This window comes from Ambystoma mexicanum, chromosome 14 (assembly GCF_040938575.1).
Source record: "Ambystoma mexicanum isolate Mex_15411 chromosome 14, UKY_AmexF1_1, whole genome shotgun sequence".
Taxonomy (NCBI): domain Eukaryota; kingdom Metazoa; phylum Chordata; class Amphibia; order Caudata; family Ambystomatidae; genus Ambystoma; species Ambystoma mexicanum.
The window spans coordinates 12,040,064-12,052,361 of NC_090940.1; positions in this window are offsets into that span (position 1 = coordinate 12,040,064).

Below are 12,298 nucleotides of genomic sequence, written 5' to 3' on the forward strand. Positions count from 1 at the left end.
GAATTTGGCTAGGTGAAAAGTTAGACAACTGTTTAGGGAAGGAGCAGCCTTCAAAGAGGGGAAAGTTTCACAAACTTTCTCTGTGGTCGAAAAGATTTCCGGACCGCGTTTGCACAGTACCTTTAAAGTGAAGAAGAGCTGTAGCTGAGGCAGTTGTTCCTGGCAGTTCGAGCAGACCTCGCTGTTCCTGTGCTTCAGTCGTGGGGACAAGAAGGAGGACGTCGGTAGGTTCCTGCACTGCCCAGGGACAAGGCCACAAGCTTGGCTAAATGTCAGTTTAAGGTATGAGTGCCTTAAAGAACACAAACTGGTATCCTTCCCACTGGCTATCCGGTTTTCCACAGCAATCTGTAGAAAATTCGACCAGGAGGGGACGGTTTCCAGCCGGCTTGTGAGTTGGTTGGTCCCACCAAATTCGAGGGAAGAAGTTAACCTTGAAGGGCTTCTCTGTCGATGGAGTTTCAGGCAATTCGGACCTGAAGCAGGGCTTCGCCAGTCATCCAGGAGTTGCACTAGTCCTCTTCCTTCAGCTCGTCTTCGGTTCTTTCGTTCCAGTGGTCGACTCTGCTTTCCAAGTCCCAGAGACCTGCTTTTAAACAGTTTTCCCCCATTCATTCCAGCCTGGCTGTCACTCACACAGCAGGGTGGCTGTTGTTGCTGGACAGCCAGCCAGCCAATCACGCCAGAGTGCATTCAGGTCTCCTAGGAGACTAAGCACAGGGAGTTTCAGGCACCTCCCTCACATCCTGTCCACCCCAGACACTGAGGCGCCAGAGGAGGGCTTCAGCACTGAAACCCGCCAAAGAACAATGAACAAAGGGACCAAACCTGGTTAAACACAAGAAGGACCTTTCCTAAAAGAAATGGTGAAAAAGTCGACCAGAGTCTGTTTTTACAGATAGGTCTTGGGCGCCATCTTGAAAAACATGGCTGACCCTATTTTTTGCTACCGTTGTTCGCGGTCTGGTAAAATCATGGTAGTTTGATCTAAACCACTGCCACCAGCCATGGTAGGAAAGGGTAACATTTCACTGTTACATGAGTGTTCTGACTCAGGGGATGCTAGGCAGCCCCTCCAGCACTCTATAGGAAGATAGTGTGTGCTGGGTCAGTAAATATAAAGAGACTAGTAAAGTCAATTTAACTTTACATGCTCTGGAGACAGTAGTCAGTCCCAGAGAAAGTGTTTAAACCTTGGGGTGTCTGAAAGACACCCCTTTGCCACTGCACTGAAGGTGCTGTGTGACACACAGAAAAAGATGATGCCTATGGAGTTGTTTTAAAACACCATAACCAAAAAACACAAAAGTAAAACACACATCAAAATACATGGAAGAGTGGGAAAAAAAGGCTCACACTCTTCCCAGGTAGAAAAATCAAATCCTAGAAATCCAGCAAAGTTGCTGGGGGTCTCAAAAGGTAAGTGAAATGAGCACATTTTGAGAATTCTCCCTAAACACAGAGGAGGAACAAAGCCTCATGGACAAGGAAGTTTCTAAAGAAAATGGCGATAAGGCCAGCGCAGCAGGTGGCACAACGCTTCCTAAGCAATGTCTTACTGGTGGAACAGAAGCAAAAGGTCAGGCCGGTGATAATCTCAGACAATTTAACGCCTTTCTCGTGTACCGACACTGCAAGATGGAGGAAATCCATCTCTTCAGAGACATTTTGCAGAAAGGACACTGGCTAACCTGCATAGATTTGAGGGATGCCTATCTAGCAGTACCCATTCCTGAGATGCACCAGCAATTTTTAGGATTCCTCTGGTGATGGCAAAGGTGGGAGTTTATGTGTCTCCCTTTTCGGACTAACTTCAACACAGTGGTGCTTCACAAAGCTACTCAGGAGTCAGACTGATTTTATACATCGAGGATATTTGTCTCATGGCGCAGGATCCGATGCGGCTGCCAGAGCAAATGGTCCCAATGACGGGTCTCCTAGAGAAACTGGGGTTTCTCATCAATTGGGAGAAATCCGAGACCAGGCCACAGCAGGTAATGGAGTTCCTGCGGTTTATCACGGACTCAAAGCTGGGGCACTGTCTCTGCCCCTGTAGAAAATGAACGACCCTTTGAAACATCACAGTATTGACTTTCCATTAAAGACTAAACTTTACTTGACAGTCTTATGTTTGCTCAATCACCTCTTCTGTTTAAAAGTTCTTTTACCTAACTGATCAATTTTCCATCAATCAAATGTCATAACAAGTTGCATTCGTCAGTAATTTTACAGTCACTTATCTAAGAAGGAATCTGCTGAACCTCCAAGGGAACCTGACAGCAGGTGCGGACACGAAACAGGCAGACAACACACGGCGGATCCCTGCCGGATTTGGAGGCGGTTCATTACAGGTTTTGTTCTTCGCTATACCCTGTGCGAGATGGAGTCATTCATTAGGAAGCTACAGCGAGACAGTGAAAGAAAGAGGAATTGGGGATGAGGAATTGTGAGGTGATAGGACCATAGCGTCGTGATTCATGGACTAGGACAAGTGTCATGCCTGAGGAAAATAGAGTTTCAAACTGCAAAGACTACATTGACACAGAAAATGTTTTTTTCTTTGATTTTTGTTTAATGTTTGTTTTCTTTTTAAGATTGCTGCTTGAGTTTTAATAAAGAAGAGTATGCATAATACAAGCCTCTTTGTCTTTAATAGAATCATGACTTTCCTGAAAGAAAGTATTGACAATCTGGACTCTACCACAGTACCAACTGCCTCAATGGAGTTTACCATCAGACAGCATTTCTGGCTAGTCCCTTTTTTATGGCAACGTATTCTATATCGTGTCATGGAGTGCCCCCTACATTTCTCTGTCAACAGAGCTGCCAAGTGTCCCTAAAATCGTGGTAGTCTCTAGCAAAAGGAGACGGACACCTGCACTCTCGTATTTGAGCAGGATTTTCTTTCTACATCTGCAAAGATCTTCAGCTGTGCCTCAGACAGTCCCTTTGTTTGTGGCAGCACTGGGGTGAAGTAAGTAACACACTGCTGAGCACAGCACTCAACAGCACATGCTGGTCTGACTGGGGCTAAACTGTGTCCTGTACACCTCGACTGCTGAATTTCCAGCTGATCTCAGTTGCAACTTTGGATAAAGAGGGATAAATGGTATAGATAAGATGATCATGTGTGTAATTTCAGCACAGGTGGTGTGCGAGAGGCTACACAGCCCATCTGATGGTCTGACATGTATATTCTGGCACACAAACATGACTGTAGTGTCTGACAGGACATATTCTTGCTTTGCTTCTAAATATGATTAGAAACCACATCCTGCAGCCTCATATGAGGCACAGTTTAGGGTTTCTAAGCCAGACCTTTCGTTTTTTAATGTTACATCAGGAAAGGAGAGTCCCTTGCAATTCTCTTATTGATTTCATGTGCAAGTTCATCACTACCAGGTCGGTGCTGCGGACCCCGGTCAACGTGAAGGGATAGGCCTCACAGAGGGACTACTTCACCTTAATGTCTACTTTCCTTAAGCCTCAGCCCGAGGAAAATTCAGACACTTCCCAACAGACTGGTCCCTCTGAATGTCGCTGTGGCTCATATGTCTCACACTCTGCCCGACCTCTATTGTCCTTCAAAGGCATGCATGAAATGGACAACTGCCCTCAGGGCCACAGCTTTATGGAGGAAATGGCAGCAATTATATGGCTTTTTCCCTAGTCCATGTTGGCAAGAGAGTAACAATATTCTTATACTGCAGGCCCGTGTGAAATATAGCTTTGTCTTAAATCTATGTATCATATGTTTGTCCTTCAGTAGGTCATAGATGTCTGTGATGTTTTGCAATTTGATAAGTTTTTCATTTTGTGAGGCCCATTGCTTCCGAGTCACATTTTACATGTTACTGTGTGGGATCTCAGCAGTGGGTCAAAGAATAGAAGAAAAGCATGACAGGGTTTAGTTAAAAACAATATTTCCAGAGACACATGGGCTAGCTGGAGCCTGGGGTCCCCTGGTATATTAAACAGGCCAGGCATTTCAGGACCCACATAAGGAAAGAAAGAAGGCCCTTTACCCTGGAATAGGGGGTGCAGAGATTGGGGTCTCCCAAAGCATTGATACAAACAGAAATGCGACATTCACAAATAGAGTGAGAGGCGTTCCTTGGTCTGTTGAGGTGTCGTCATGTCCACCTTTACATTTTTAACCATCCTATCATGATCGTGATGGACCCAAAACCCCTACTGCCAATTTTCCAAGGGTCATTTCTTCACACACCACTCCCATTAGATCACTTGATTGCAACTGTCAGATTACATGGTCACTGTCCATTTTGATGCAGTGGCTGGCAACCCCATGGACTACCTGCTGGGTTACCCAGGTCTTCGGGCGTCGACATCGGAGGCAGTGGAAGTTGAGGCGAAAGCTCTGGTTAGCATGGTCAGATCGATGACTCCTCTAAAATATTCATCACTTAGATTGTCCTGCTGCTATTTAAATTCGTTTTCAGCTGTGTGCCCATCTTGATTGTCCTGCTCCTGTTTACATTTGTTTTTAGCTGTGTGCATAACCTGCTTTTCATGAGAATGTGTTAACAAGTCCACCCCTCTGTACTCTGCCTAGTCTGCCACCGGTTCCCTCACCCTTCCTCAGTCCCATTGTCCCTCTGTGCTGTTATTCCCCTCAGCCATACCCCCACCACGTCCCCTTCCTCTGCGTGTTCACTGTTTTTCTGTGCATATTACCTCCCCCAGCTCCCATTGTTTTTCTCCCAGTCTTGTTTCCTGTCTCCCCCCCTCTACCTTCTGCTCTTGCTGCGCCTCTGTGGCCTCAGCCTGGTTAAGTGTGCCTCACTCTCTGCAGTTTGCTACGGCGCTATCTATCTCTCCTATCGTCTCAAACTGCTGCTCTATCTCTTATCCTTCACCCCTTACTAAGTCTGTCAGGAAGAACCTCAAGAAGGACATACTGAGCTGTAACCCAGGCCTTCCAATTGCAGGCACCTACGTCATTGCCTCTGCCAGAGAGACTCTCACAGACATACTCTGTCGTTCCCTCACCTGTCCTATGGACTCTCCACATGATTGCTCTTCTCTCTCCTTTCTCTTCTTCGCCCATCAATGGTGGCACACGCTGGGAGGTCTTTCTTGCCCTCTCCACCTCCAGGGTCATCATCAATGTCTACTGCAATGGTACCATCATGGTCCAGGGTCCTCAAACCAACCTTCTACTCTTTCATAGGCTCCTCCCCCGACTTATCAACCTCCCTCTGCCTTTTGCACCAGCTCCTTCAGCTGCCCTGGCTCCCATGCCAGCTGTGCCCACCTTGGCTCCCTTGCCACCTCCCAACCACCCTCGCCATGGCTTTCTTGCCACCACCCCACACATTGACAACCCCATCTGCCTTCTCCCCTTGGGTGAACCAGTCACCCTCTAACACTGTATCTGGGGCTCCCTTGCCCCCTGTGGTGCCTCCCGCACTGGCTCCCTCCTCACCCATTATGGTCCCGGCTCCCTTACCGGCCTTGGCTCCTCTGCCCCCTTCTACCTCTGTCCCTCAGGCACTATCGTGACTTAGGGGGGCCCACTGTCCCTTGCTCCCCCCGTAAGTCTTTCACTGATTGCAATCTGCTCCACATTGCCATGGTAAGCACTCGCTCAGCTGTCAAACACTCCTCTGACATCTGCAACCTCTTTGAACTCCTGGATTGTGATGTTCTTGCCATCACTGAAACCTGGTTCAAGGATTGCTCTGTCACAGGTTTTGACACACTTCTCCCAGAAGGCTACACAATACTCTCTCTTCCTAGACCAAACAGACCAGGTGGGGGAGTAGCATTGATCTTCCCTGAGTGTATCCCTGTGTCTATCATTCCCACTCAGGCCTACTCATCCTTTGAGTCCCTGATCTGCAGGCTGTCCCTCTCTCCAAGCTCGTCACTCCTGCTGGCCACCTTCTATCGGCCACCTGGTCAGCCCTCCCTCTTCCTTTCGTAATGGGCTGACCTGGCCTCCTCTCTCCTTATCTCCTCTTCTCATCTCCTCCTACTGGGTGATCCCAACATCCATCTTGACTCACATGATTCCTTAAGACCTTTATGCAACCTTTGCGACTCTCCCTTTCTTTCCATCTTACCGTCTGGCCCAACGCACAGCGCTGGCCACACCTTGGATGCTCTCTTCTCAACTGACATTCCGCTATCTATCCCTCTCACTACTTCTCTCTCCTAGACTGATCATTTTCTCCTCTCTTCTCACTTGAAGCTCTCTTCTCCCCTTGCATAGGTAAGCCCGGCAATGCCTCCTGTCTACAACGTCATCCGACCCATGAAAAGAGTCTGTCGCAGGAGTGGAAGGAGCATAATAGGTGGAGGCAAAGGCAGCTACTGACTCCCACCCTGCCACAGCCCTCTCAAACTTTAACCTCTCTGTTTCCAATACTCTTTATATTCTTGCCTCTGTCATGAGGGTACGATTGAAGCCTACCAAAAAGTGTAACTCTTGGTACGACTCCAAATCAGCTTCTGTTAAACACAAGTGCAGGGCAGCCAAATAGAAATGGGATTCCTCTGGCGCACTCTCTGACAAACTGGCCTGCCGTCTCCTCCAAAGGCAGTATAGACTCTGCATCTGCTCCCAGAAAAGAGTCTTTATACAAGCCTGCATCTCTGCGGTATCCAATAACACGGACACACTTTTCAAAGTCTGCAAGGAATTAGCCAACCCTACCGCAGCCTCCTCTACCACCTCGCACCACCAGCTCGCACCATCCACCACACATAACACAAAGTCAGGCATGCACGCATTGTCAATGAAAGGGAAGGGGCACCTGAAAGCAGACATGGATGCGTGTCAAAGGGCAAAATAACACATATACTGCATAGCACCTACATCACACACAAGCATGTGACTGGCATAGTCCTTCCACAAACATGACTGATGCCAATACACAGATGGCACGCAGTATAGCCATGCCAGAATTGTCAACTAGCCTCAGATGGAAGTTCAATACTCCTGACCATGAGCCATGTACAATGCATGTCAGATGACATTTCATGGAATTCACTATTAGAAAACCCACATGTGTCACAGGGTGCAACAATGCTAGGGTGTTGTAATACAGTGAGGGCAGGCATACAGATTCAATAATGCTAGGTCACATTGACATCACGCAAGTGAATAGGCATATTGAAGGGGATAACAGGGTTTAGAAGTGTGTGGGTGCAGTGCAGTACATGGGTACGGCCTCAACTATGAATAAAAACACAGATCCAGTAATGTCAATGTCGTGGCCTGATGGCAGTGTAAGGGTAAGTGCCACCATCATGTGTAAAGTGTTGGTAGTGGGTTGTAGGGATACAGTAAACCTAACCCCCAAGGGCGGGGGGTGGCTGGGAGGCAGTGCATGTGTTAAAATGGTTGCTCAGAGTACCGTGTGGTAGCAGACAGTGTGGGCAGGTGGCAAGTGCATTCTCTCAGTCATCTGGGAGGAAGCATCAGAAGTGCCTGCACACCCGGAGAAGCTACACCTCCAGTTACATAAAGGCAGGGAGGCTGTACCAGAGGGAGCCCCAGCTCAACACAGACATGAACCACAAACTAATTTCCATGAGGAGCAACTCACCCTGAGGGAGTAAGAAAGGGATGATCAAAGACCATGAGAATGAAGTAAATACTGGAGGTGGAGTTGAAGGAATTGCTGGCCCAGGACCCATAGGGACTTGCTAAGAATGCACAGGGTTCAGGAATGAACACTCATAGCCACTGTGAGCCTGTGCCATCATCACAGTCCTAGGGAGATATCTTGCACCAAGCCTAAAGGACTTTTCACACAGTCCAGGACTGGCAGAGTTGCAGAGGGAAGAGTGTAGAAGCATAGAAATCCTGGTAAAGCCTGGTGCAGCAGTCCATCATAGGAATTACCAGTCCTCTGGAGACAGTGAGCTGCTGGGGGATGGAGAGGAAAGGAAGAATGCCTCTGAGGATGAGCAACTTGCAGGGTGACCTCACAGAGATGTCAGTCATGTGATGATAGAAGGCGACTGTTGAGTGGAAGATCATCACAGGCTATCCCCGACCACAGGTTGGAGCAAGAATAGGGCCAAGAGAGGCTGGACAGAGAGTGTCATGGAAGGAGGGAGCAGGTGTGGTGATGAGGATTGCCTCTGTGTGCAGCATATGGTTTGTATGCAGTCTGCATGACAACAAGCACGTATCAGTCCAACATCACATGGGTCACACATGGCAGTCATTACAATGTAGCCTGAACTGGCAAACAATCATAACACATCACCCAAGCAACATACACATGGCCTGTACACACATGCATCACCACTCACCGGACATTCCCTCATACATTGGCAGGTCTCCCACGCCTTGGATCTGCTCCACTGCAATGAAATCACTAGCGATCTCCTCATGTCCAGTGAGTTCATCGTCCTCTGGTGGTGACCCACTGCCAGTCACCAGAGTAGAGGCGAACTTTATAGCCAGCTTGTCTTTTGCTCAGTGTTGGAAGTCATTCCAATGCTTCACAACATCACTAGCTGTGCGCCTCTCATAGCCCAAGACGCTAATACAGTCAGCGAGGCACTGCCAGTGGGTCATACGCTGTGCAGGTGTATGTGTGCTCCCTGCCTGCACCAGCATGTCACGGCCATGTTCAGGGCCGGTGCTATCACTAGGCAAGGTTTGGCACTTGCCTATATGCTGGAAATGTTAGAGCTGCAAAATGCTTTTTTTAACACCCCCACACTACTGCCTTGCCTGGTGATAGCACCGGTCCTGTTGTTAGTTACTGTCTGCAGTAAGGCTGGCTGCAGCAGCAGACCAGGTGGCGCAGTAATGGTTGGGACTTGGGGCCAGGTCAGGGTCACGATGGGTGAATGGGCGTGGTGGCAGTGCCGGCACCTATGCAATGTGCATTAGCACGCCACCAAGCACCACAAGTGCCCCCTTGACCGATCACATCGTCAACTCAATGGTATGAATGCTGCAGTGCAGTGCGACGACCACGATGACGGAGTCAGGACAGGTGAGGAGGACCCCTGGACCGAGGTATCGTGCCGACTACACTGCCAACCAAGTAAGTAGATGTACCAGTGCGCAAACCCACGTTAAACGTGCTTACTTACTTGCAGAACACACATGCTGAAAAACTGAATTGAAGGGCTATGTGGCGGCTCAAGAATGGGTTCCACATCAAGCCCCAAGCAGACTATTCAAATCAACAAAGCCAGAGTCAGTGCCTGCGAGATATCTCAGCAAGATTGGGGGTGGGGGACTGGGGTGTGGTTGCTGAAGATGGTAGTGTGTCGGTGACGAGCAGCGCAGCTGCCAGCGAGACGAGGCCCAGTGCCAGGCTCATCGCCGTCACCCGTCCCCGGGGCTCCATGGCTGGGGGTTCAGGGCATCAGGGGCTGAGAGCGGAACTACTGTGGGGGCAGTGGCCAGCATGGAGCCTACGCCCCCCCCTGCATACTGCAGTCCTCACTCAGTGTGGGTGGCTCTACCACTTGCTTCCCAGGAGCGAGCGTTGCAGGTCCGCCTAAACCACAATACTTCCATATGTGGCTCAAAGTCTCTGTCAACCTGTGTTAACATAATATTGCCTGAGCTTTACAAAATGTCATGTCATGTCATGAGGGTCCATCTGAAGTCTCCCAAAAAGTGCAACTCTTGGTACGACTCTGATCTGGCAGCCCTAAAACGCAAGTGTAGGGCAGCTGAGTGGAAATGGAATTTGTCGGGCGAACCCTCTGACAAACTGGCCTGCCGCCTCCTTCAAAGGTGATATCGACTCTGCATCCGCACCAAGAAAAGAGCTTTTATTCAAGCCTGCATCTCTGTGGTATCAAGCAACACCACCAACCTTTTCAGTCTGTAAGGAACTGACCAATTTTGAAGCAGCCTCTTCTTCTGTCACACCCACCCAGGACCTTTGCTCGGCCCCCGCTGCACACTTCATCACAAAAACCAAAGACATCCTTTACTCCCTCCCTTCCACACCTCAACATACACCTACACTGGAGCCTCTTTTGCCCTCCCCCCCACCACTTCCCCTCTCACCCATCTCACCCGCTGAGGTCGCCAGACAAGTGCGGTCCATGAAGGCCTCATCCAAACAGGTCGCCCCTACCCCCCCAAAACCATTAAGGACGACATTGACTCCCTCGCCCGAGCCTTGGCTGATTTCTGCAATCTCTCCTTTTCCACTGGAGTTTTCCCAACGGCTCTTAAGCACTCCCTTGTGCACCCTCTGCTCAAGAAACCCTCTGTTGACCTCTCCATCTGGTAAACTACCGCCCGATCTCGATCACTCCATTTCCTGGGCAAACTCCTGGAGAAGTTGGCTATCTCTCAGCTGACCCTCCACACTGAATCTTTTGGGTGCTTCCACGACCATCAGTCTGTTTTAGAGTATCCAGAGGCACGGAAACTGTTCTTCTGAACACCTGTGAAGAACTGCTCTTAAACTTGACACTAACACTCCCTATGTCCTCATTTTCCTTGACCTCTCCTCTGCCTTTGACACAGTTAACCACAACATCCTGATTGCACGACTCTGTGACACCCGGGAATCACAGTTCAGGCTCTGGTGTGGTTAACCTCCTTTCTCTCCAACGCCCATCCCAGGTGGAACCCGGAGCCTTTCTCTCAACTATCGCTCTCTCAACCTGTGGCATACCTCAGGGATCTAACTTATCCCCCTGGTTCTTCAACGTCGATATGGCTGCCTTGGCACGTGTGATTGCCACTTTCACCTCTAACTTCCAGTGCTACGCGTGTGACACACAACTATCTTTCAGGCTACCCTCAGTCGCCTCCTCCTCCTCACTCTTATCCGACTGTCTGTCCGCTACTCAGTCACCCCTGCTCCCGCCTTCCTACTTTCACTCTGGCCGGCCTCCCTTGGCCCTGTGCCTGCACCCACCTGCAAGGCTAAAAACCTTGGAGTGATCTTCATCTCCACTCTGTCCATCTCCTCTCACATTTCTGACGTCGCTAAAAAGTCTAACTATCAGCTAGACCTCCTCAGAAGTACTCTACCTTTTTTCACTTTCCCCCAGTGGCTCTCTGTCTCCAGAGCCATAGTTCTCTCTAGGTTAGACTACTGCAACAGCCTCTTCCTCAACCTCCCTGCCTCTGCCCTGCGCCCTCTGCAACTCATCCAGAACAGAAGCGCAAGACTTATTCTTGGCCTCAACACCAGCGACTGCATCTCTCTGGCGCTAAAATCCCTTCACTGGCTCTCTATGGCTGCAAGGATCCAGTTGAAGACCCTCTGCATTGTCCACAAGGCTTTCTGGAGCCTTGAGCCTACCTATCTGCAACGTTGCCTGCCTAAATACTTTCCCTCCCGAGCCCTCCACTCATCTACCTCCAACCTTCTGCGAATGAGCCGGTTCTCCAAGCAGAGATTTGGATGGAGATACTTATCCTCAGCAGGGGCCTCCCTCTGGAATAGCCCCCCTGCAACCCTCCGTCTTGAGCCTGATCTCCTTAAGTTCCGGAAACTCCTTGAGACCTTCCTTTTCTCCTCTTCCTTCTCTCTCCCTCCTTTTCTCTACAGCTTGCTGACTGGCCGCCTGGTGTACCTCAAAGTCTCACAGGTCCCTGGCACCCCACCAATCCTCTCATGCACTTGCCTCAGCGCCCTGCACTCACCCCACCCTCAATGCACTTGAGAAAGGACCCAAGAGAGTGGCTCTCTCTGCACTTACCCTAGTATCCGCCGACTGGGTGCACTTGGAACCCCGCCTGGAACTGTCTGTGCACTTCCACGATCCGAATGCACAGTGTTTGAAGATTGTCTGTCTGCCCCCCCTGTCTACTCCCCTTAATTACACTTGGTAAAACTGCAGAATCGTTGGCAGGCCTATTTGCTGTGTTTCAACTGTTAATTGTGTTATTTGCACTTACTCTGCCTGTGAAGACTATTATCGTCTCAGAATTTCAAGGGCTCTGAACGACTGTTGTTTTGTCCCCATGCTCCCACCCTCCTTGAGCGCTTTGCCTTGTGTATAGGCGCTTTATAAATAAACATTACCATACCACACCATGACTTTGAGCGCGCTTTAGTCAAGCCTTACCATACAACTTTGTACTTGTAGTGGCTGCAAATGTTTTTTCAAAGCAGTCTTCTGAGAGTTATTCACTTAATTTGAGCTGTACGTGCTACTGATATAATAAGAATGTCTTACCAGACCTGCCCACAGCCACTCAATTTATAAGCACTATGGTGTCCTTCACTGAAGTCCTGTAAAAACAAGCCTTGGCAAAGCCAACAGTTTTGACTTGTATATAGGTACTAGGCATTTGCCAGGCACTGCAGTTATATGCCCAGGT